General features: G+C 37.2%; 1 long non-coding RNA gene across 5 annotated transcripts in view; it reads left to right on the top strand.

The window, feature by feature from the left end:
- LOC128084559 (uncharacterized) overlaps positions 1–27,411 on the top strand; it is a 47,239-nt gene that overhangs the window by 7,825 nt on the left and 12,003 nt on the right. For 4 of the 5 annotated variants that reach the window (XR_008208593.1, XR_008208592.1, XR_008208591.1 and 1 more), the window contains exons 5-7: positions 973–1,120; positions 4,147–4,305; positions 9,541–9,672. This is a non-coding gene — a long non-coding RNA (uncharacterized LOC128084559). The remainder of the gene's footprint in view (positions 1–972; positions 1,121–4,146; positions 4,306–9,540; positions 9,673–27,411) is intronic. The other variant, XR_008208594.1, reaches the window with a different exon arrangement.

The raw sequence follows: 27,411 nt of genomic DNA, 5'->3' as shown, positions 1-27,411 counted from the left end.
TGTCTGCCAAGGATCTATCTAGATGTTGGCATGAATCCTTGGCTGGGTGGGGAGGAAGAGGTTGGCCAACAGAGTAATTGGAGTTGAAATAATTTTAAATTCAGCAATGTGATTTGTTATGAAGAAAAGCTTCTTCTTGTAGATATGTTGGAATGTTCTTGTTCCTACAGGAAATCAACATCTTATTTGGATTTTTAGCTACATTATTTGAAGCAAATTCAGATTGCACTAAAAAATGTTGACAAGAAGTTGCATATGATGATATGAAATTACTATCACTATGGTCACAATTGAATGTGTCAGTCACCAATAACCATAGAGTTTCCATAGGATAAATTTAAGATTCAAATTCCTGGCCTCTTCTTCTGTAAAAAGAGAGTTTCTTGTCCTATACAAAATAGCATGAACTGATTTTTATTCTCATCACAAACATTCATTTAAACAGTCTCTGCTGGCTTTTTGCAGATCACAGTTACTGAATACATTTTATTTGACATCAGAATTGCCTGCAGTTATAGTAAGTTCAAGGACTTTCCCAAAAGCAACCTGATTTGAACTGTTATGATGTCACTGCCTATCTTTTCCAGGGAAACAGTCAGAACAAATGGATCACTTAGAGGTGAATCATAGAATCATCTAGTTTGGAAAAGATATTTAAGATTATCAAGTTCAAACGCCCACATAATGCATCAAGTCCTTCATTTTCCTAAGTGCCACGTCCACATGTCTCTTAAATACCTCCAGGATGGCAACTGCAACACCTGGGCAGCCTGTTCCAATGCCTAGCCACTCTTCCTATGAATGATTTCTTGCTGATATCCAATCTAAACCTCCTGTAGTGCAACCTGAGGTAACTGTCTCACATCCAACTTAAGACTAGTAAAGCAAACAGGCTTCTATGTGAAAATCATGAAACAGATAAAAACTAGCTGTGAATTCATCTCTGTCATTTTATGTCATTTGTATTTGCAGAGCAGAAAAGTCTGTAATTGCAAAAATCGGTGATGCTGGACCAAATTAAGTTCCTTTATTCCTTGACTTCCAAATTGTCAAGCAATATGTAGGAAAATCACACCAAAAAAAGAGGAAACATCGGTGGTTGATTAAATCATCTGTAGAGGTAAGTCATTTCACATATGGACAAAAGGAGATAATAAAACTAGTGTCACTTTTGATGTCCTTTTTGTGCACACCAGTGTTTTATTTTGATGCACAAAAAATTTGTGAACTATTTCAGTTTTGCCTCTCTCTACTGCTACAGCAGCAACCTGGGAGATACATGAGGGCATCTTCATGGTTGGTTTTTTTTTTTTTTTTTTTCATTTATCTCACGTTAGTGATATTCCAAAGGTCATTTTCTCTTGCTGTTGACTGCTTCAATTTGTGTCATTTTTCTCAAGCACAATAGGGAAAGAGAAAACTTACAAGAAACAGAGTTATGGTATGAAAACACTCTGATAACTCAGTTATAATATCAACTGAAAGAGAAATGTATGCATAAACAAATCTGGAACAAGAAAGATAAGGCAGGGCAGTCAGAAGGCAGGGTAGTCAGAATCTAGGTGACAAGGAGGTGTGAATAGCATGTAATGTAAGACTAAGATGGCAAGACTATTATTTCTTGCTGTTTAGGTCCCAACTGAAAAAAAAAATAGGTTACACTCGCCTTCTAGGATTTAATTGCTTATATAGGGATGTTATTTGCTGAGACTCCCATAAGGAATAGATGTGGTGGGATCACAGGTGTGATGGATGTGACTGTTTCCTCTCAGGGGCAGAATGTTTCTACTCAAAATTGCTGGAAACTCTTTACAGGTGCTTCTCCATTCACCTTCTTTTCTTTGTTTGCTCAACCTACTCAAGCCCCAAGGTTCTTTTGTCAGTGTTTGGGGGAGAGAAGGGAAGAACTGGATTACTTCGGTGGCCTAGGCTAATGACAAGAGAATTTGTTGTTTCTGAAACTTCTCTGTCTATTGTCAGTGACCCCATACTGACTTCTTACTAAGTGTTAGCTTCTGTTCCTAGCATGAACTAAACTTCCTCCTCTGATCTTAGCTTCGTAAATTAGTTTTGACATAGAATATTTAAAGTATAAACTTTCTATAAAATGTTAAAGCAAAATGGTCTCTTCTTTTTGACATATTAACAAAACCAGGCAAAACTATTGAATGCTGTGCAGCTGTATCTAAGCTGAAGAACATGAACTCTTACAACAAGCTTCACCATATAAATGTAATAAAAATTTCTGTAAGAGTTTATTGATGTTTCCCATTATGACATGGTGCATACGGTTTGGTTCATTTAATAAAGTTTTATATAAAAAGAAAATGACCTATAATTCTGCCATTAACTGCCAATAATTAATATTGGCTCTATACAAGGAAAGTCCTCTTAGTTTCACTCTTGATAATTCAAACCCAGGAATCAGCAATTTATCTTTATTGCATCAGTTCACCTTAATCAAAACCACAATGCAACTACTTAAAATTATTTCTAGTTAAATTATGTTCTTTTTAAGAGGGATATTTTATATTGGTAATTTCTTGTGATGGGGGGAAAAAAAATAGTAATTTTGGTCCTATGTAGGAAACAGCATGCAGACAACAAATCTCTTAATCCTTTTTTTTCATTTGACTAAACTCTAATTCTGAAATATTTTGAAAATTAATACATGATTTGTTCATCTTAGTAATGCCATGCTGGAAGTCTCTTTTATGTATCCTTGCCATAACAAGCCTGTGTGTCTTCAGAAAATACTAGAAAATCCCTGTTGACTTTGCAAACATGAGCCAAGTTGGTAACTTTTTTTTTTCCTTCTGGCTATAAGATACTTGTTCACTTATTTAAAGACTTTAGAATTTGGAGTAGATGAAAGCAAGAGAGGAAAAATAAAGCCAGAAAGTTCACCAAGAAAGAAGCCCCCTGAAATCTTTTAGACTTTATAGGAGCAAATGAAAATAGATTTAGCTTTTTACCATTTTTCCTTTCAAAATGCATGATGCAAAGTTTCCTTCAATGAAGGATATTTATAACACCTTCTTGTCTGCCTACAGTAACTCATGTATGTTACAAATAAAATCTTACCTATGGTGGGTAAGACATGAAAAATCATAAACCAAAGAAAAAAAATAAAAATTTCTAAATATTGGTAAGTCAATGTGTGCTACAAATGGGTTTTGTATTAAAAAGATTCAAAATATGTGTGTGCATTTTTGCCGCTGTCTCACTGGAGGTGATAAGAGGTGTATATGTTCAGAAACACCATTTGAATGCCAAGCCTGCCATCCATCTGATGTATTACTAAAGGTTGGCCATATATCCTTGCTGAAGCCCAGAAGTAGTTTTTGGCATGCCCTGAAGTCCTTATCCAGTGATCCGTCAGACTGACTGGAACATGCTATATATCCACTCTGGTCCTCTCTTCTTTTCCTAAGAATAAAGGTTTTGAGAAGTATTTGGTATGTGCCTGGATTTTATCACAATATGGAGCAATAAGTTTGAATTTATTTATTTTTTTAAAACACTCCTAGAAATGAAGAGGAGTTGCAGATTGACTTTGATAAGATAAATGAATTCTTCTACTGGTATTTAATATATTCCAGTACTGGAAAATAGCCCTAAACAATGAGCCCTAAGAGATTCAGTTTCATTCAGTCAGTCCAGTGCTGACAGCTACAAACCAGTGATTAAAGGAGGTTACATAAGAAAACAATTTTGTGGCACTGTCCTATTTTGTGAGTAGTATAAGAGGGAAAAATCTGGTGTCAACCTTATCTCACACACCTTCTCCTTATAGTTCAGATACTGCCTTTAGATATTAAGTTTTAAAAGCACAGGGTCTTAAAAAAAAAAAGAAAAAAAAAAAAGGAAAGAGATCTAAAATGTCTAATGACTCAAAGGATGCATCTTGCCTTCAGTTGTCTCTTTTCAATTTGTCTAAATAATTTTCTAAAACCTCCAAAACCTCCATAGATGGGAATTCTCTAAATATGCTACTTTATAATTTTTCCCTTTTTTTTTTTCCACCCGTTCAAATTCATCAGTCTTAACCATGAAGAAAAATGTTATTCTCCTCCTTTTCACAACTTTTTCTAAAACAGAAGATTTCTGTTGTGTGCTCTCTCTTTATTTTTTTTTATACTGTAGGTAAAACAGCCCGATTTTCTTCAGCCTACTCTCAAATGCTATAATTTCTTCATGTATATTTAAATTTGCTGCTCTGTCCAGATCCTTTTCACTTGGATGACCTCTTTCTTGAGCTGTGACCCCCAGCATTCACAGCTCCAGCTGGACCAGAATATCTTGGTAAGATTGTCTTTGTGCCTTTGCTCTGATTGCACATGCTGTCGTATTGCACGTCTTTCCCACAGCAGCTCCATGGTGTGCAACAGAGAAGCCAAGGACAGCTGCCTTTTTGTCTTCTCTTCAGAACCCAGCCAGTGTTTTCTCTCTATCTGGTTCATTTTTAAGCACAAGGTTAAAGACACACAGTTTTTCGTGTGAAACAGTCATGTTTTCCCAGCCCTTTATTTCTCCCTCACTATGTAGTTATGATGATGATGTACATCTTCTGTATCTTTGTTCAGCTGAGAATGGGAACTGTTTTTTTTTTTTAAATTCTCATGCGAATTTCTTTTAAAGCCTGCCACTGAATAATGCCTGTGCATTCTAGTAGTCAGATAGATGTTCAGCTGATTTGTCTGAGAGCTGGTATTGCAAAGCACTGTGTCTTGGCAAGAAATCTCTGCTGGAAGATGTTAATATACACCATGTTCTGGATTCTGATGATAGAGAGACTACTCTGAATGAAAGAGAGACCATATTGTCATAGTAGTGTAGGATATTACCTGAATTTAATCTACAAAATTACATCTTGTACCATCTTGTAACATCTACAAAATCAGAACTTAGTTTTCAGAGTTAGCACTGGAGGCTCCAGTGACTACCCTTAGATTAGGTGCCTAAAATTAAACATTGTGATGTTTTCCCACTGTGCTCCAACAGTTTTGTGTATGCAATTTATTCAGGTTTAGCTGCCGAGGAGCTAAAAGTGTCCAGTCTTTCAGAGATATGTAAGCTTTCAGAAGCTTGGTTTTGTTTGCGTGCACTGAATTCTGTCCTGCATTTTGTATGTCTAAAAGCACTTTGAGCTGTTTTTTTTTTTAACCTCATTTAACATCCTTTAAATCAATGACTTTCAGTGAGAATGGGAGGATAATGCAGCAGTAAGTTATTTATGGTCAGAGAAGTGAGAAGAAAGTGGGAAATGAAAAAAAGAAGTAGTAAGACTGTAATCATTTCTTCTGTTTTGGATCCTGGCACTGAAGTTCAGCATACAGACTAAGCTGTGCCATTTACGTGCTGTTGATAGAAAATTGAAAGAAAATGTTATTATTGTATTTTTTTTTTTTTTAGTTGAGAGCATATGAACAAAAAGAGAAGTTTGACTGTTGTTTTATGCTGGAAAAATGCTGTGGCATGCAAAGAGTGCTATGTAAGATCCTAAATAATTGCTTGTCTTATAACTGCAATTACTCCGTCAAATAGCAGTTGAATTTTGGTATTTATTATTTCCCTGGATAGTGGAATATAAAAAAAGAGTTCCTGGAACTGAAATAGGCTTCCATTTTCATCAGAAGCTTTAAAAAATACCGTGGGTTGTTGGTTTTTTTTTCTGAACGTACTAAAAGTAATAAAAACCTGCTTGTCTTGTGCTGAACAAGGTAGTCTGAGCAATCCCATCTCTATACACTATCCATGTTTTTAGAATTCTTTTTTTTTTTTTAAATGGAATTAATCCTAGCAGGTATTGGATTCCAAAAGACAAATCAAAATCTTAAATGAGCAGAAAAAAAAAATAGAAGAACACTGATATAATGAATGTTTAGGAAAATTCTGTTTAGAGAGATCTTTTGCTATGAAAATTATGTCTTGATTCAAATTTTCTAAAAATTTATACATGTTTCTCAAAGTATCCCTGAGGTAATAGTTGAATAGATCAGTTCTGAAGGTCTGCAGCCATTTTTCCACTCTCTTGTTAGTAGGCTTTGGATTTATGAGGTTTTATGTCTATATGAACAGTGTGAGGTGTGAAAGTTCAAAGATAGAAGCAGCCAAACATCCACTCATTCTTTCCAACCTGGAAAATTGACCTCTAATACAGAAGTCTTACAGGATTTAGTTTTGACTAGTTATTCCAAAGACCTGATTTTTTTTTTATTTTTTTTTTCCTCTGGAAATTCTGAAACAAATATTTGCCCTGTATTTCCAGTCTGTTACATCCCTCAAGACAGTCATTGGCTTTCATGCAATGAATCTAGGGTATTTCAGAAGAATAAACTAAGAGTAGGAATGCAACATCAACATAGTAGGTTGTAATCAACCACTGAGATTTGTGATACAGGTTTTTGATGTTTCTTAGCCCAGAAAAAAAGTACCATGCAATTTGTGTATTTATATTTCTACTTAAATGTCTTTTATGTACTGAATTTGTAATCTCCTAAGTTCCTTTCTCTCTTCCTTTCAAGAAAAAATGTTTGGCAGTTGGGATCGAAAAAGTTTCAGACACGCTGTGTGAACATCTGGGAAAACTGACAATAAAATGTTGAGTTCAGCAGTCAAGTAGTTGGCCGAGTCCTTTGTACTGCAGTTGCTGAGTTATCTCTGTCCTTGGAGACCAATATCAAGTGAGCCTTTTCCAAAGATAAGTGGTAGAAGTATCATCATGGAAGCATTTGTTAAATATTTCTGCCACTTTATGGAGTTCAGTGAGTGGTTGGAAGAGGTTCAGAACAAACACTGTAACCAGAGACTATCTGTTTTGTGTTATGGCCAGATACATTTCTGTCCCCAGACTTAATGTGGAGGTGGCACTGAGCACACACACTGTTGATCCTCAGCTGTTTTCCATGTGTTCCCTGATTTTTCTGTTTGGGATATACATTGCATGAATCTTTCCCTAGTTGCTTCAGAATTCTGCAGTTATGCTAGGCAACAAAATGATCAGATAATAAGGCCAAAGTCTTATTCCTTGCACTAAACGTATGCCAAACATGCCATTGTTAGATTATTGCATGCCCTGGCCTCATGCAGATGAGATGCCTGGTATGCTGTGCAATAGAACACCTTACAGGGAGTATCTCACTGTTCCTGCCATTTCGGACATGCTGTGCAGGCAGCCCTATGATTTTAGGAGTCCATGTCTGTTTCAGACTGTGTTTCATAGCCATACCGTATGTTCAGGCCTTAAACTACAGGATCCCAGGTCAACCTAGCCTTTCTTTTCTACTGACTGCACTATTGCACTTTTACTTTTTCATCAGCATCCAGGGCTTGATGAGGGCTTAAATCTTTCTTAGTTCTTCCCTCACTAAAAAAGGAGGATATTTTAGAAACTTCCATTGGGTATGCATTGAACAGTTGTCAAGCATAGCTTTTCAGACAGTAATACTTATCTCTGAAGACCTTGTCTACTTACGTGTCTGAAAGAAATATATCAATGGAAGCACTCTATGATTGATTATTTTAACCAATATTGAAATTTCATGAAAGTGTACTACATTAAAAAATGCAAAGAGTTTGTGCTGAAAGTACTGCCTTCTGTTTATTTCCATGGAAACTTCATCAGATACGAAGAGCACAATAACAGTATTTGATAGTGTTGGATAATCTATTTGATAGAGCAAATTCTCAGCTACAGACCAGCAGTTTGTAACATAGTCACCATGATTAGCTACACATTTTTACCAGCGTTTCTTTTTTTTTATGCCTCTCACTTAACCAGGTTATTTTACATTGATTTCAACAGGCAAATAGTTTAGAGCAGAATATATGAAAAGTTTTCCTTATTACAAGGAGCTAACCTGCTTTGTTATCATGACTTGATTGTTTTCCCCAATAGCTTATGGGGGTATTTCTTACAAGATCTTTTACAAGAGCTAAAGTCCGTTCAAACCTTCAGTCTGAATTCTGCTACTTTTAGTTTGTGTTTGGCTCTTACAGCTTTGTGAAATTAACCTCCACCAATATTGTTGGATACCATAAAAATTGCCAGTATTCTTTCTTACTTCAGAAATCAATCGAAATTTTCTTCCTTGCTGAAAATTATGGTCTCTGAGGGCTTGAGGCCTTCTTGACTTGCTTGTCTGAGTGTGTTGTACTACTAAAACCAAGTAAACAGACAAAAAGTGTGAAAGCGTATGCTGACATGTTACCTGCAAACACTTGACTCTTTCATGTGGTGTTGCTTCTGTTCTTCACTCATCACATGTAGAGACCTGAAACCCTTTAAATGTCCCCAGAAGGCTCCTTTAAAGAAAAAATACTTTTAATAGCATGCTTTTGCAATGCAGTTAGATAGTTACAAGCAAAGCTTGAAAATATTACCAAACTTAGCAATTAAATTATGTTTTTGTAAGGTCTTTGTAGTGGTTTCCATAAAATATGATAAAAGTAAAGGTACAAGGAGTAAAACTTCAACTTTTTATTTTTTTGCTAAATGTAGTTATGATAAACTGTATAGCTATTCTGAGGCAGACACCTGGAGTGCTGCAGGTACTGTGTTAAGCAGAGTGAAAATATAAAGAAAAAATTAAGTAAGGGCATGAAGGAACTCTAAATGTTCACACTGTGCTATTAGCTTGAACAGCTAAATCAGGATATTTCAGAGATATAGAAAACAACAGATATTTATTAATATATTTTATAAAAGTAGTAGTAGTCTCATTGACATGGAAATGAATCTTTACAGAGCTTAGTCATGAAGGGTACCATTCCAAGAACTGTATTTTGTATGATGAATAGAGCACCAGCTTGCACTGAGTACACACCTACTCCTTATTTCACAAGTACTGTTAATGATCCAGTATGTTTGGAATTGTATCACCTGTCGCAGCATCCATATATGCTTATTCTCAGAAAACTGTCAACTGCTTAGTAATTTGGATTTTAAAAATACAAAATCATCTACCAAAGCTTCCCAAAACCTGACCTGATTGATTTTTAAGTGCATGAACTCCTGTAAAACTTACAACTGGACTCATGCTTCACTGTTTCTCTGTCCCCTGTTAAGAAATGAGCTTTCCTGCCTCTCTTTATATGAATACCTGCTGCAAGCTTCTGCAAGTGTACCCAGAGGCCTGACAGATCCAGGTGCAATGAGGGAGAGAGACAGTTTATAGGTTGCTGTGCTAGAGAAAAAGCTTACACTTGTGTTTCTCTGTGCATAACAGCAAAGCTCCAGATCAGATGTGGCCGCACATACCTATGCATTTAAGTTAACAGCAGTGCTGAAGCCAACTGAGTCATTATATACCTCTGCTAGAAGACTGGGTACCATTTGAATATTTTGTTTGATAATTTTATTTCAAGTGTGTGGGTTTTTTTGCTTTTGAAAAAAATCCTCAATTTAGTCCTGTAGAGTACTCTTAGCAATATACTTGGCTCTCTGCAAGCAGAAAATCGAACCATCTTGCTAAAGCCTCTGTGCTTTAGAGCTTCTTGTTCGAGTTCTGTCTGAACTTTTTCTTTATAATTTTCCAGACTTCACACTAAGAAGTCCCCCAGCTGAGTTATGCCTCTTCGTCACGGAATTCACACCCCACCCCCTCCACTGACGCAAACTTCAGAGAGCAGCTCCATGGAGGATAACCTAAGTGCTGCCTGCAGAGCTAAGTATGCTGTCCTTGCTTGTTATTGTAGCATTGATATACATATCTTCTTTCCTCATTTGTTATATCCTAATGTCATTAGGACAAGCCTGCAGCAATTTTAAATGCTGGCTGCACAACCTCTTTGACGTCATTACAGAAAGGTCTCGACTGCAGACCCTGCATATACTGTCTGTGATATAGTGTATAAAAATCCATGTCAGTGCTGGCTCTCAGGGAGCACTGGAAATGATTCAACTGTCTGGAATGGGCAGATGGCTGCTATCAAAGTTTTATTATCACCATCATTATTATTACAGTGGTTTGTGACACATGCTGAACTTTAAGACTGGTGTAAAAGCTTAAGTATTTGAGCAACACTTTCTGAAATTCAAACCCTTCAAATCCTTTCCAATCTAACTCCAAAAAGCAGGAGTACATTTCAAGCTAATTAGACATATTGCTTGGTTCCACTTCCAAATTTCAGAGTAATTATCTCAAAATTCTTGTTCTCATGTAAACGCAAATGTTCACTATTTTTAATTGCCTTGATTTATTGCAGAACTTAAATTCAGTACATGTTGAATGTTCAGCAGGGTGGAAAGAAAATTTGAGTTTGTTTAAGGAAGCACATGGATAGGATTGTGTACCACGGCTTCTGTTTAGAAAAGCTTATCATTAACCTAGGCTAACAGGAATTGTTTGCTGGAAGCATCCCCTAAAACTAACCTTACTGAGGAGTATAGAATTAATTGATATGGATTTCTTCAACTTGCAACACGAATAGATTTAGTTGGATGCTGTAAGAATGACGTTTTGTTTTCAGTTCTGTATCTGCTATCTCTGCTGCTTTGTGTGTTTGAGTATTTCAGTTCTCACAGGGTTTTCTTCTGACATATCGGTAGACGGCTGAAGGTTTTTCTCGGTCATCCAGAGAATGGCTCAGACTGTGTTGTGTTGGCTGTCTGTCTCTGCTTTGTGCTTGTCTTTCATACAGCCTCCATGGCTCGCCAGCATGAGGTATAGATGAACTACCGCTGCCTATGGCATTGCCTTTTGTGATTCCTTTTTGTGGTTATATTTAGCCCTGAATGCTATGGTATTGACTTTGGATTCTCTGTTCTGGCCAAGTTTTTTGTTTAAGTTGTTGTCTTTTTAGTTTTACTGTAACTGGGCTGTCAGCAGGGGTCCTCTCAGCACAGTAATGACTCATGAACATATTTCCATTTCCAGGAGGGCGTATTGTGGTTGGCCAGCACTGCTAGGCAGACATCTTATCCTTCTTGTTCTGCCTTTACCATCAACATCCACGTTACAATTTCTCAGGCTGGGCATCACTTTGAGCTTTCATTTCTTCCCAAATCTTTGAAATCAGCTATCAGGTACTGTGGACTACTTTTTCAGTATGGCCTGTTAGATATGCAGCCAAAAAGTGTTTTTATTTTCTTAATCTCACTTCTTTTCTATATGTCCTGAAAGTGGGCTGGTAAATTCTTGTAATGACAGCACTTTGGGAAGTGAAAGCAAAGAATTGGACCTAATTCTTCTTCAAAAGTATTATTTTTCTGTGGCTGTAGCATTCTCCTGCTCTCAGACATCAAGACATTTGCCCAGCTTCTACTAGGTATTTAAAACAGGGCCAAGTTTTTTTTCACCAACTAAGACTGAATTTATTCTGATTTAAGTAACAAAATTTTGCATCCAGATAAGTTCACAGTAATTACAATAATTGCATGAATCACAGAATAGGTGAGGTTGGCTGAGGAGGCACCTCTGGAGGTCATTCGGGCCAACCGACTCAAGCAGGGTCACCCAGAGCTGGCTGCCCAGGAACACATCCAGATTGCAAAGACACAATGTACAGTTTTCGCTAACTTACAGATACTCCCCACAATCCAAGGAAATTACACTTGAGCAGCTTGTAGGATTTTTATTGAAAGTCAAAGATAACTTGAATTCAAAAGTAGCTGGTGAGAAGCATGACAGCAAATATTTGGAAAGGTCAGTAGATTTCTGGGATGACACAATCTTAGGCAGTGGAATAGGAGAAAAGGGATTGATAACACTAATGCTGTATGATAGTGCCAGAGCAAATAGTCCCTTTTTGCAGATCTTTTACTCAATTTTATTTTTTACTATTGGATGTGGAGAATATGTTTAGTTTTTTCAGTTGTTTTGTTTTCCACTGAGACCAGAGCCTGATGGTTTCTGTTGTTCCTTTAAAGTACATGCACAATATTTAATGGAGTGGCCTTCCAGCTTATCACATGCATCGTGTTTCTCAGTGACTTTTTTTGATTTAGAATGAAAATTCCTAAGAGAATCAGTTCCCCTATGCTATACTTGTGGAAAAAAAAACCCTGCAAATAAAAGTCTGCTTTTAAAATAGGGTGGAGGGAAAAAGAAGGTAACTGTATTACCTGACTGATCAGAGCTGCTTTAGTCTGCGTTCAGTAAATTCACTTAAGAATGATATTTTTCTTCCCTAAAGCAGTGTTTCCCAGCTATTGATTGCTGTCACTGACAGAAGCTGTGGTTGGTAATGGATCTAGAGGCCAGCCAGCTTCCAGTGACGCAGTTTCTAGGAACATGGACAGTACCAATCTGAGCTCCAAAAATCAATCACACAGAAATGGTTTATAGTTTGTAACTGTCAGAAATAGTAGCAGCAGTGCGGCATTACAGGACATTGCCCTGTGTCTGTAGACAAAGTGTGTTTTCTGGAAGAGCAGGATCTTTCTCTTTGCAGTTTTTTGGGTACCTCACCTGTTACCAGAGAGAGCAGTGCTGCTTAAGAATTCATGGGAGGAAGGACTAGTGATTGCCATGCATGTCTGTTTTCCCTCTATCATAAATGGCTGGGTAGTTATTTCTCTTCTTACCTGGCAAAACTGGCTGTGTAACGCTCAGTGGTGCCAGCACTCATCTCCTTCTGTTCCTCGGGGAAACCTACTGTATCTCAGCCTTGCTCTTTCCCTTTTTTTGTCTACAAAGCCTGATTTTTTATTGAAGGTCACAAGCACCACAAATCTCAAAACAGGAAGGAAAAAAATATGTTACTCACTTTTCCAGATGCTGTTGCTCTCATAGTATCATTAAATGTTGCTTATCACACTGCATTTAAGTGGAATGGAATCTCTTGAGAGATTTAAAATAACTTTATCACCAAATGAAGGCAAGCTTAGTGAGCCTGTCTGTGCTGTTTTCAGTTAGAATCTCTGGCAGCTGAGCAGTCTGTCCAGGGAGTTGTGTCTGTATCTCCTGAAGTTTGTCTTAAACTCTACACCCATTTAATAGCAGGTAATGAACAGGTTTTGCTGACATTCTTCATATACATTCTCTTATCTTTCTCCAATAATTAACATAACAGATAGAAGAACAGAGAGGTAGAATGGTACATGCAGACTAATTTACTCAGTGCTTGGATTTCATTGAATGGCTTATAAAAAGATGTGTACGCTCTCTTCCATCCCCTTACCTGAGATATTCAGTCCACCCTCCTCAGATCCCTACCATGACAGCTTGCTTTTATGGTTGTGAGAGCATAAGCTGTTTGCCCAGTCTCAGATGTGCATCTGACCCTGATTTCAGAGGTAAAAAGAAGCTGAAAGGAGATGTGCAGCCAAAATCAGTTAATGATGAGATGGAATTATGTAGGAAAAATTGACTTTAAAAGGATAAATGAAGTCATGTGAATTGTGTGATGTTGCAGTCAGTTTGCTACCCACATCCAAGCTAGTTCATTAAACCTGCCTATTTCTGGGACAATCAACTTTTGAATAATAGAGGGCTTTCAGTGCCCTCTGAGCTTGATCTTATGATCAAGACCACAGACATCTACTAATTGAGCAATAAGAAGGGTGATCTGGGGGTCCTTTCCATGCATATGATGTTACCTACTGGGAGATCACATCACTGCACTCTAGGGCTACATCTGGTATGCAGCTGAGTCCTGAAGCAGGCTGGCAATGTCCATCTTGGCAATTCCTTCTGCTATTTCCCTTGTAACTGGGATTTGGATTGCCAACATTGTGCTGCTTTTGGTCATGGCAAAGCCGTGCTTAGACTGCTCGTGGGCAGCATCTGGTTTGGCAGCAGATGCTACCCCTCACAGAATAAAGATGTCCCAGTAAGAGGTTGGAATGGAATCCTGGGCACGCCTGATCTGGTACGTGGCAAACCTGCCCACACAGCAGGGGAGTGTAAGCTTAATGATTTTTAATATCCCTTGCAACCTAAGCCATTCTATGATTCTAAGTGGAGAAAAGAATGAGGAGAGAATTTTTTTCTGCAGGGGTAATGTCTCACTCAGGCACATTAGTGTATCACCCAACCATATCCAACAAGTAGTACCGCTGTTCGAGGCTCCCGAATTCCAGCCCTCAGGCAGCAGCCTGCTTTGTGATCTCTCATTCATCTCCAAAGACAAGTGTAGTGGGCTGGAACCAGGACAGACATTTCAGATTAATCAGACTGTGAGCCTAGAGTTTACATGGTCTGGGGTGTGTTCTTGAAATAGGATTGGCCCAGACCAAGGAGAAGTAAAGCGCAGTTTGTATGTTTTGATGTAAGATTAGAGTCAGAGAAATGTGAACAAAAACAGACCAAGATTTTTAAATATGTTTGTACTTTCATTTTGTATAGAAATCTTGACGGAGTGTTTTTTTTCTGAGTGCCTTAAAATGCATTGGCAGTTGATCTACTTTCTTCTCAGGTTTACCTACCTATATTTTCTGTAGATCTGGAGAACATGTCAGCTGTAGACAAGAAACAATGCACTAGCTTCATAAAATTTACAATATGATCTCTTAGTTTGGCTAGTGGTTGCGTTCGAAAAGGTATCACAGCCAGGACACGGAGTCAGCTGCAAGAGATAAGAGGCCTGCTCGAAAAATAATGCCTCCTATTTTATTATGTTGGCTCTCAGTGACAGAATCAGGTGTTGGTAGTATGGCAGTAGAGATTGAATCTTCCCACCAGTGTTCCATTACATTTTGTTGCTGTTTGACAGATGGCAGCAGAGGTAGAATGATGTCTGATATGGAAGTGCGTATGAAGCAAAGGCAAGTCATTGAATTCCTCTGTGTGGAAAAAAAAGACACCCATTAACATTCATTGACACTTGCTGAACATTTCTGGATATCAAACAATGAATGTTGGCACAGTGAGGCTGTGGGTGGTACATTTCAGAAGTGGCAACAGTGGCTTAACTCTGCTAGTACAGATTTTTACAAGTGCAGAATGCAGGCTTTTGTTCATCACTGGTAAAAAGGTATAATTCCTGGTGGTGACTGCATGGAAAATTTTTTTTGTAGCTGAGAATTTGGTCTGTGGACTGGTATTGTTGTGCTCTTTGTAGCTGCTGTAGTTTCCATGGAAATAAATAGGAGGCATTATTTATGGAGTGATCTAGATAATATTCTCAGGTTTGCTCACATAAAGAAATCCATTCCTTTCTAAACTATGAAAGTGTCTGTGCACAGGTTTAGTAGAGCAGAATTAGCTATAGGGTAAGTGAGGTGGTGTTTTGAGAGAGGGAATAAGAAGGAAGGAAACAGTGAGGTGCTTTGGAAGACAGAAAATGCTGGTTTTGTTTAACAAAATTATAAATGTTTGAGTTGGAGTCAGTATGCATAAGTATCTAATTTCACAGATATTTAATGTCACATATATCAGGCATTCATAGATATTTAATAAACATCATTTTTGTACATGCTAATAACATGCCACAGTATACTTCTGAAAACCACAGAAAGAGAACATTAATGGGATTTTAACTTACTTGACTTTCTGGGACTTCACTGCAAGAACTCCAAAAGCTAAAAGATGACCTGGTGTTTGAAGAAGATAAATGGGACCTTGATTGTATGGATATTAATTTTCATTGAGATATTTGGCTGCAGCATCCACAGAGAACATTCTCATTAGCTATTGCTCAGTTAAATTTAATATTTTGGAAAAAAAAAGGCAAAGGTGACTGAAATACAGTGTTTAGATGCAGCTAGATTTTTGGCCATCTTGGGTTCCTGGTCCTCTGTATTCTTTGCACAATAATTTGGCCAGAACAAACTATTATATATGTGAGAAGAAAATGTGCTACATCATTGTGATCTAAAGCACATGTCTCAGCCACTTCATCTTTCCTCAGAATTTAGCCAGTGGCAACACTTGTGAGTCCATTCAGCACAGGGCTTTGTTACACATGTATGCTGGCCTATTCATTAAAATTTAGAAGTTATAAAGCATTAAATTTGCCCACTACAAGGATTTTTTTTGTATGGATTGTCCAGACAGGCTCATAAAAGTCCCCCAGTGCTTTATATTCTAGATTCAACTCTACAACAATAAAGCTCCTTGAAATTACGTATATATGGAACTAAGCTAAACACCACAATGTAAAGAAAACTGTCAAAGCACCACACAGTGTTCTTAAATGGCCAACTTAATCACTCTCTGTAAGCTTAGTATCTGTACACTGGCTGAATTGAGCAGTTCTTATATTTCACAGCCAGAGTTCCAGTAAAATTGGAGCATGATACACAAATACTTTCCTCTCCATTGAAGATTTTACTCATAGTCTCAAAATAAATCTTTTCTAGAAATACTTTTTGTGAAGAAAGCTAATATGAGTAAGTGTAGGTTGTACAATAGACTGCCACTAATCCTTTTAGCTAATCCATCTATTTATCATCCTTACCTGAGAAGAAGCGTTTTTTCTTCACCTTTCATGAAAGTTTCAGTTAGATTTGCACGTTCTACAAAATACTTATGTGTGTAACACAGCAAATATGTGCAATCCTGCTGATGCAATGACCAGTGTGAAGGAACTTTCAGACCCCATGGCAAAGCATCAGCTGTGACAGCCACAGAGTCAGTCTGCAGGTAGGTGCAGGCCAGGTAAACCATTGCTTTTCAGATTTTACGCTTTTAGAAATGATTCACAGAGTATTTACTGGAACAAAGCTAATGATCTTGTCTAAATAATTATGACAAGAACAGATGATATGATTTTCCTATCTGAAATGACAATAGTAAAAAGTAGGTATATGACTGAGTCCTGAATTATGGTTTGGGGGTTGTTTTCTTTTTGTTCATTTGTTTATTTGTTTTTTTAAATTGTTTCACTTAAATCCTCAACCATTATCTTATAGGTATATTTATAAATGCTTATAAACACACATGCATACACATTAGCTTCTACATGCACACTAAAATTGTACCTTCTAAAGAGGAATTCCTTTACTAACTTGAGATTTTGTAGCAATCCCTGTAAACTGAAAAATGCAGCAATGATGAGTAACCACTGGATTTCCATGTGATTTTCATTTTAACGTTTAAATGGAATTTATATTAAAAGTTCCTTACATTTTCACTTTTACATTTCCTGTGTCCCATTCAGCATCATCCTTGTTGAAACGATGGTGATCTCTGGCAGAGAAGCAAGTAGGAAGCTGGGAATCATGACTTCTGATGCTGTTCCAATGCCAAATGTAGCAGAATGTGTTGAAGTTACTTTGAGGGTGTCCATAGCTGCATTGACAAAAACACAACTCTGTAGTTATCTGCTTGCAAAAATAGGTAAAAATCTGTTGCTCTACTAAGGGGAGTCCTAAATGGGGCATTAGGTTGATTGTCAAGTGATACTATTCTATTTTAGTTAGGCATGTTGACGGAGAAAAGGCCCTTCATTTTTATTGCTACATGAAACTGGAGGTTAGACAAACTTAAAATTTCACCTAGCAGTATGCTTTTTTCTAAATGATTTGAACAAAACTGTAGACTATGTATGGAGATAAAGCAAAAAAAATCTTTTTTCTGTCCCTCTTCACCTCCTGATGAAGTTGCTGCATTTTGCAAACAGCAGGGCATTCTGCAGGCAAATAGATTGTGCTGCACAACTGGTTGTGCAAATATAAAATATTAGGAAAGCCTGGTCCCTGTATTTTCCTCCCACGCTGCAGCCAGAGAAGATGGCAAAGAAAAGGTTTCTCCCGGATTTTTCACCTTGTGAAAATCTGAAGCCTTTCCATTCTCATAAGTCTGATTTCTTGTAAGTCTGAATGTTCGTTCTTCCACACTGCCATTCTCTGTTCTCCTGTTTACCCTGCTTTATTGCTGCCAGCTTAGGCCTTTGATGTGACTGGATCTTTGACTGACCTTCTTCATACCTTTTCTTGCTGCATATAGCTCTGTCAGATCTGAAGTGGTTTATGGATTTTACCTGTTTACATAGCTGTGATGTGAAGATTACTCCATGATATTTCCCAAAGCATCTAGAGTGAATGCAGGAATTCAGTGCCTCTTTCACAACTCCTTATAATTGTTATAGTTTGGAAGAAAATAGGTGGCTTTTTTTTTTTTTTTTTTTCTTTTTTTTCTTTTTTTTCCCATGAAGGCTATCTGGGGAAGTCTTACTTTCCCACAGTAAATATTGAAGTTTCTTTCATTTTTGACCAGTCAGACAGCTTAGTGACAGGGCACTGGTTTCTGGTATGTGTAGTAAATTCAGTCTGAAACTCTTACTCAGTCCATCACATTGTTACTAGAGGCATAAACTTATACAATATATATCTGTTTCAAATAAGTTGCATGGTTATGCTCTTGCCTTGATTTTCTGCAGCATCTGGGATCCATCAAATTATTATACATCTGGTTAGATATAAAATACATTCCTGTGCTCACTGACTGTATTTTCTGTTTCTGTGAAATACTGGTGTTTTACTGTCTCTTTGTTTAAAACGAAGAATGAGCAAAATTTTAATACCTTCTATTTGGACTATATATATAGCTTAGTTTTGTAACTTACTTCACGATAACCAAATTCTCGTAACAGAGAAAATTAAGTGACATTTTACGCTCTGATTTGTTATGAGAAACATCAGATAGTGTAGCACCACATAGGTATAAGTAGATAAGCAAATACAAATTAATATTATTTTGTTTATTTGTTACTAGTAAGAAATTGCATTTATGCTCAGAGGTCCAGCATCACTACTTTTAATGATGTGGTTCAGTGGCAGTTTCTGTGAATGTTTATAAAATGGAAGGAGCTAATTGGAGAGAAGAGTTCATCTCAAAAGCTCTCTGAAACAGAGATGACAATCAGGCCATAGGAATATGTGCTTCCTAGCTGAGCCTGCCGTCAGACTGTAAGCAATACATCAACACTAGTACTGCCAGCTTCCATGACCTCAGTATTTAATGATGTTTTTCTTACAGTCCTGACATTATTTCAATCCCATAATTTTTTGAAGCCGTGCTCATAATTTTGGAATAGTTGAGGTTAGCAAAATGAATGTTCACCATGGGTACTGACTACAGAAGGTGTATGAAGTTCAAATTGTTTTGCAAATGCAAGAAAGGCTTTCTTGCTGTCTTCCTTGTATTGCAGTATGTACGGACAGTCTTACCTACAGCAATTCAGGTGTTTCAGTCAGAGGGATAAGAACATGTCTCTGACTACAATGTTAAATATTGTATGTGTCTTTGCAATTATGGCACAGTGTTGGCTCTTTCATTTCTGGTGAGAAAGTTAGGAATCTTCCAATGATTCTGAGCTTCATGAAACAATGCTGGCCTTCTGGAATCATGAACTATCAGGATAGTAACATTGTTTCAGACCAGCATGCTAAGAGAGCTTATGCAGCTTTGTGATAAGAGATTCATTGGCCACGTAAAGAATATGTGGTTTAGGAGAGTATTAGATGAGGATGGCAAGGAAAATCTCAACTCTTAAATGCAGTTTGCTGTGGAATCACGTGTCATTCGTGCAGTGAAGTGTTTGTTGACAAGTGTGACATAAAGAAATTTAGAAGGAAAAAGAAACCACATTTTCTTAAAGCATTTTAGATCACTTTGTGGTCTAACCACATGCTCAAAAACTTCCTGAGCTGGAAACAGTCTCCAGATGACCTACAAGCTATAATACTTACCAAAACAAAAAGTTCTCTACCACAAAAGCATTCCAACGGTTCTATTCTGGTAGAAGACATTTTCTCATCATACGCTTTATTATTGAAAAAGCTCTGTTTCCTTGTCATCTTTTCTCCTTCTGCATAAAACATAAATTTGTTGTAGCTTAAGCTATATTTTGGCTAATAGGATAACTTTGTATGCACAGCAATCTATTGGGGTGCACAGTAAAGCTTTTTGGTAACTTGCCAAATTATCTCCAACATCAGCCATGCACAACTGTTTTTCTTGGCATTTATTTCAATCACATTTAAACTGCATAATGCACACTTCTAATCTCTTTTGTAGAAATAGCAGTTTCACTGGAAAACTTTACTCCACTGGGTATTTGGGGAATAACTGACCGCCATGTCCAACGGTACAATTTGACAATTTAATTTATTGATGATTTCAGTAGGACTTTGAGCTGGAGAATTTATCATTCAATATAATGTAGTACTCTACTTTAGGATTGATAATCTAGATCTCTGCACAGCTGATCTGTCCTGCTGAAAAAATCTGGCTCTGCGCTGCCAAGACTGCGTTGTCAGTGATACTGGAAAGACCTGATTTAAGACAAGTTTGGAATTGTTCACACGAACTATTCACGTCCTTCATTACATGGTAATTGTGGTGATTTAACATCCCATGACCTGCTATGTACTACCATCATGCATTCACTCGCCCTCCAGAGAAAGGCAGAGGGAGAAACTACTATGAAAAAAAGCTTATGAGTTGAGAAAAAGGAGCATTTTAATGACAGAAGGAGAAGCAAAAGGAGTTAAATATAAACATTCTCTACTTCCTAAGTAATATTAATCTACTTCTTGGGAAGCAAGGCCTCAATACACACATTAGTTTCTCAGGAAGACCAGTGCTTCCCTAACAAGTCCCCCTCTCTTCCCTACCAGCTTTTATTGCAAAGCATGATGTCATATAATATGGGATCTCCATTGGGTCGGTTCAGGTCAGCTATCCTGGCTGTGTTTCCACCTCTTGCCCATCACCAGCCTACTGGCCTTGTTTAGGAGGACTCAGAGAACTCTTGCTGCTATGACAGCATTGCTTAGCAATACCTGAAACACTGATGTGGTATCACTTCTGTTCTAGCTACAAGTGCAAAGTACAGCACTGCTGTGCAGTAAGATTACTCCATCCCAACCAGATCCAGTACATTAATATATTCTTATTGAGTTAAATGATCATTGAAATCCAAGCTAATATTCTTCCTGTGGTTCTTTCCATCTTACCCTTAGGTTCAAAGGAACCTAAATGGAATACATGATATATTTGTATAGACCTGTATAATACTGAAGCAGGAGTTATAATACTAAGATCAGAGTTCAAGGCTTCTTAACTAAATATTTAAAAATTATTCCTTGTTTATAAGTACATTTGTGCAATCGTCTATAAGCTTGCATAGATACGTCTTCAAGAACTGTGGGCACAGTTGCTAAAGAACTATGAACACTTACTACTTCTTTACTGCTAAGCAGTTGATGTACTTGACTCTGCTTATCTGAGAAAATAAATCAAGGACATCCTTCAGTCCAGGTCCCCTCAATCGTGAGTTAGTAACTGTTTTGCTTTGTTTTTTCACCATCAGGAATCAGCCTTGTGTGTTCAGTCAGAAAGTATCTCCTCTAGACAGAGGTCTTTACTTACCTAAATTTCATATGTGGCTTCACTTCTGCTCCTTTTTGTTTGTTTTCAAAATCTGGAGGTAGATTTCATGAAGTGCATTTGGCACTTCAAAATCTTGCAATTCCGCAAGAGAAATTAGGCACTATAAATATAGGATTCTTTTAGTGTCTTTTTAGATTCTTAGCAGCAAAATGAGGATGCTTCTTAAAGTTTATTTCCTTTTCAAGCAACACATGCGTTTAAAATGTTACTTTACAAAAAATCTGACTATGGGAAATATAATAATCACAGTTCTATAACGTGTTTCAAGTTTCATTGATCTCTATAACACATCTGACCAGCTGTGCTGCTGCACCCACTAAAGCTGGTAACATCTCAGGAGAGAACATGCTTTCAGTACATGCTTACTATGCCTGTGATGTGAGATCCTGTCTTCCATTTCCAGCCTCCCTGTGTTTCAGTTCTGTTGCACGTAACAGTTCTGTGATTCTGCTGATGTCTTTTCTTGAACTTTGTGGTGTGTATTTTTAATACACTTTGTTATACCTAAATGCAGTAGAGGTCTCTCCGGGTTTAGAAGTGAGTATATGGCTAACTGTTCTCTCCAATGAACTAAGATGATTAACTACCACTTGATGTGTAAAGACAAATCACTGTAGCCAATTCCTGATACTTTATGTTGCATAATGCATCAGCCTAAATATTCAGTTCCACCAAACATAGTGAATGATCACATCCACTTTTTTTTTTTTTTTTTTTTTTTGGTCAATGAAAACATATTAAATGAATTAGAGGCTACATTTTAAAACTTGATCTTTTTGCAGTATTATTTCACCAGGCATTTTTTCTGCTATTTGTGAATGAACGAGACAAGTATATTGACAACACAGTTTGACAGAAAGGTGTTAGTAAGAATTTCTGCACTGATTATTCTGACTGATTCAGTCCTGCAAGTTCACATTTTCTACCCAGATATCTATAGAAAGCATTATGGTCTGTTGCTTTCTTCTCATCGCAGAACATTGATGAAATTGGAATGTGTATGTCACTCTATGTAGCTACTGTTCAGAATAGCAAAGTTGCTCAAAAATTCTGCATGTGATCCAGCACTTTGGGGTTGTTGATATTACCTAATTAATGATCTATTGCAGACAGGTATGACCTTTGAATAATGACTGGTTGCATTCCAAACGTTTTATATTGGGAAACTATTGTGCCCTTGTGTCAACTTTTTCTGGCTTTAACAAACCTGAACCCATGGTTCAGGTGTAGTATCTATTTCCTTTGTGAACTGGTGGGCAGTACATTTGGTTTTATATTGCCTTGTATAAATCAAATCAATGTAAAATGAATTACATCCCTGAATGGTGTTCCCTTCTCTCATTGTGACTCGTGTTTCCTGTGGCCTGAATTTTTATAGTATGTGAAGTGTAAAGCTGATATGCAACATACATACAGCTGGTTTCAGTATCATGAAAAAGAGAGCTTATGGAGCAATGGATACTGAGTTTGCACTCCTTAATCTAAGTGACTCAGTAACTTATTATGGACAGTTTCCTTTCATATGCTTGACTCTTTGACACATTGTTCATTTTCATACCAAGGAATTTCCAATTAAAATTTTGTCTTCTTTGCAAATTTTCTGCAGTGTGGTCAAGTGTGGTTTTTATTTATTTATTTATTTTTGGTTATGCATGTTATTTAACAGGAAAAGTATTCCTCTCCTTGCTTTGTCATCAATTTCAAAAGAGATAAGATTCCACCACAGACTTGGGACTTCTCAAATATAACACACCTTTGAGTTCACAGAAGGTCAAATACACTTCTGTGCAGGGGGTTAGCACAAATCTTATCATTGTGAAAGCACCTCATAAATCTTGAACGTAGGATTTTTCTTTTTATGGAGATCATTTTTGCCTAACTCAGGTGCATTTTGTAGTGAATGGGAATGTGAGTGTTTGGAGAGGCCTTTAAATGTCGACTGTGGTTAAGAAGCTGATTACAGTGCAGATATGGACATTGCAATGCGGTCTTTGTTATCAGTGATCACAGTGTTGATTTCTTCCTGAAATTAAAAACATGAAATTTGACCTACTGGATTAAATTCCAGATGATCCTGTGTCTCTATTCTGGTTTTGCCTAACCAGGGGTGAGTCACTTCAACTTTTTTAAGTAAGGAGAACGTAAAATATAGGATATTTCCTTTGTGCCTCGTATAGCAGCAGATGTTAATTAATGTGTCTGCAACTTCACAAAGTATATACAATACACAAAAGCATAGCTCCTCATGTAGCTTTTTTCCCCAGGGCACAGAAATTCGTGTCTACTTTAGACAAATTTTATTTTCTCCATGACAGATTTGTTGATATTTAATGACTGGAATTCAAGCTGTGTTTATGGATTACAACTGGTTGCAATCTGTAAGACTTGTTCATCCCTAACTATGCAAATTTAATTCTGATCCTATGTTTCAGAGAAACTGCTTGTTGAAGCAAGATTTGGAATTTGTTTTCCATTAATATTTAAGCTTGAGCTTAAAATTTTCACTAACAAAATTCAGATACATAATTATACCTTGAAGATTAATATGGAAAGATGAGTAAGCTGGTTGGAAAAATTTAAAAAACCTTGAAAACTCAAGCAAGTATTTACAGCGAGTATTTATGCACTTCTTACCTGGATCTAGCAGAAAATTTAGAAGATAAATGTATTGTCATGTATTTCACTCTTTCCTTTTATCTGTTTTGTTGTAGCTCTAAGTTTTTTATTTGCTTGTTCACTTTTTTGTTTGTTCATTTGTGATTTTCTTGGAGACTGGATTTATTTACTTTCAAGCTACTACTGAGTCACAATATTTTTAAGGTTGGAAAAAACCTCATGAGATCTCCTCCTGCCCAAGGATGGTTAGCTAGAGCTGGTTGCCCAGGACTATGCACAGGCAAGTTTTTAGTATTTCCAAACGCAGAGACTCCACAGACATTCTGGACAGCATAATCCAGTGTTTGATCACCTTCCCAGTAAAATGTGTATTTTTTATTAAGTTGGAATTTTATATATTTGAATTTGTGCCTTCTGTCTCTTGTCCTGACACTGGGCACTTCTGAGAAGTAGTCCGGCTTAATCTTCATTCCTTTCCATCATGTCGTTATATACATTGATTAAGATCCCACCAAACCTTTCTTTCCTCCAGGCTGAGTGATTTCAGCTTCTCCTTATATGAGAGGTATTCTAATTCCTTAGTCATCTTTATGGATCTTTGCTGAGCCATTAAGTCCCCGTGTCTCGTGTACCAGAGAGCCCAGCACTGGACATAGTATTCTAGATTGGTAGAGATGAAGAACTTTCTTCAACCTGCTGGCCTATGGCAGCCTAGGATGCTGTTGGCTTTCTCTTTTGCAAGGGCATATTGTTGCCTCATGGTCAACTTGTTGTCCACCAGGACCCTGAGGTCCTTCTCTGTAGTTATTTTGCAGTCAGCTCTGCATATAGTGTTCCCTGAAGGTTTTTCCTCCCCAGGTGCAGGACTTGACATTTCCCTTTGTTGAATGTAGTGAGATTCCTGTAGGCCTCTTTTCTAGACTTTCCAGGTCCATCTGAATGGCCACACAACCCTATCATACTCATATCAACACATATCAGCTACTTCTCCCTGTTTTATATAAACTGGATACTCACAGAAGGTATCCTCTGTCCCATTGTCTAGGTCATTCAAGAAGATGTTAAACAATACAGACACAATATTGACACCTGGAGTATGCTGCTAATGACATGCCTCCGACTGCAACTTTCTGTGGCTGTGTAACAGAGCTCTGGGCTTGGATGTTTAGCCAGTTTTCAATCCAACTCACTGTCATCAGTTTGTCTCTGGCTATGTTGTGTGGGAGAAAGCTTTACTAAATTCAAGGTAAAAGCTATTCATTGCTGTCCAGTTATCCATCAAGCTACTTACCTTATTGCAGTAGTCTATCAGGCTGGTGAGGGATGATTTCTCCTTTGCAAACGCTGGTAGCTTTCATGTACTTTAACTGTGGGTAAGCCTTTCTTGAACCAGAAATAAATCTGTTAGACTCAAAGTAGAGCAGCATGCAGCCATTATTACTGAGCCTTTTGATTTAATCTAATGCGACATTATTTATTTGTTTCCATTTGAGTGATACTGAAAGATACTGAGCATCCTAAATTCCTCCTGCAGTCTCTTGGCGTCAGTATTCTCACTGTCATTTTCCAGGATCAACCTCTTCAGTGTTGCTTATGTATAAACTTGAGAAATGAATCTTGAAGATATGACATACATTTTGTTTGTTATTTTAGGCCACTTTTACTTGATCTGATCTTCAAGGTCAGTGTTCTGTTCTATTTTTTAGGATAAACAAATCTGTATCCTTCTTTGACCAGGACATCACATCCTAAAAATATGTATGACAGAGCTGCAGTTTACATTATATTTCTGTAGTCAGTTGGTTTTTATAGCCAATAAGAAAGAAGCATAGCATTGTTCCCTGCCTGGATTTATGGCCATGCCTTCATTATTTCTATAATTCTTTATTGCAGCAACTCCTGGGAAAGTTTATATTTGACTAAGGTAGATGTGCTAAGCTGTGATAACATCAAATATGAAAAAGCTGTAATGTTAGGTTGCTCCAAAATTAGTGCCTCCTATTTATTTCCATGGATACTCCAACAGAGAGTACAGCAATTATACTAGTTGATAGATTAGCTACAAAACATGATTTTTCAATATAGTCATCACCATTAGCTATGCCTTTTTGCCAGCAATGAACAAAAGCCTGCATGCTGTGCTTGTAAAAATTTGCACCAGTGGAGAAGAGCCACTGTTACTGCTGTTACTGCTGAAATGCACCACCCATTTCTTCACTGTGCTCACATTCACTGTTTGGTCTCCACAGATATTTAGCAAGCACCAATGAATGTCAGTGGGTACCATTTTTTTCCGCTTGGAGGAATTCAGTGACACACCTTTGATTCATCCCTGCTTCCATATCAGATATTAATTTATCAGACTGCCCCTCTGCTGCCATCTGTCACATGGCAACAATATGCAACGGGATGTTGGTGGGAAGGTTCGGCTTCTTTTGCCATACCACCAACATCCATCTCTGACCTTGTGGACCAACACAATAAAATAGGAGGCATTACTTTTGGAGCATCCCTGGTACAATTAGAAGACTGTACAAGCTGTTTTTTTTTTTTTTTTTCTCCACAATATGTGTTTGCTGTTTACCAAGGCCCTTCACACTTAAGAATATTGCTAGGCCATTTTAAAATTTCTATGTAATGTTTTCTGAATGTATCTATGGCTAGTGACAACTCTTCTATGTAATCATGTGTCGTAAGTGTCTATAGGCAATTTACACGTTTCAATGCATTTATAGTCCAGTTTTTGTTTGTATTTTTGTTGTTGTTTCGTTCTTTTAATCTTCTCTCACTTCTCAGTTACTTTATTATGACTTCTTGTAGGTTTTCTTACTGTACTTCACATGGACTGATTTATTTAAATATTTTATTTTGTTGAAAATATATTAAAATTAGCACATTATTTTAATTTTTACTTATTTCTCTATTAGAAACTGATCCCTTTTGTTGTTATTATTTTATTAGCAGCAGCATTTTACCCAGACTTTTATGCGGGTTTGTGTGTATGTGTGTTCTGACTTCTGAGAAAGAAGAGATAGGAAAAAATCTCTGTATTTACAAAGAGTTTCATCCTGCGTCTGTAATCTGTTCTTCCTCACTTCTCTTGGATATTTAAAAGATATTCTGGATATGTTAACAGAAGGTCATTTCCATGGGAGACTGCTGGGAAGAGCTGGCAAACTAAATAAAAGGAGAAAGAGCGTAAGAAATGTTAATGTCACCATTTTACTGATGGGGTTATGATAAACACACTGAAGTCACAGATTAACCCTGACGCAGAGCCAGCAACTGAACCCTGCAGCACAGACTCTGGCTTTAGAAAAGTCATAGCATCTTTTTATAAGGAGTTTTGTCACGAGTGGCAGTGAGTCAGAGGTAGTAAAAACTAAACGACTTGCTGTTGATTTCTTTATAATGGCTTATATCTTACACCCATAGCAGCAATACTGGAAATACACTTATAACAACCGTATTGAGTAAAGTTGTCTCAGCCATCATCTATTTCATTATTAGG

Source organism: Tympanuchus pallidicinctus, unplaced genomic scaffold, assembly GCF_026119805.1.
Source record: "Tympanuchus pallidicinctus isolate F22 unplaced genomic scaffold, pur_lepc_1.0 scaffold27, whole genome shotgun sequence".
NCBI lineage: Eukaryota > Metazoa > Chordata > Aves > Galliformes > Phasianidae > Tympanuchus > Tympanuchus pallidicinctus.
Note: the sequence above shows the minus strand (reverse complement) of the source record. Positions and strands in the feature narration are given on the sequence as shown.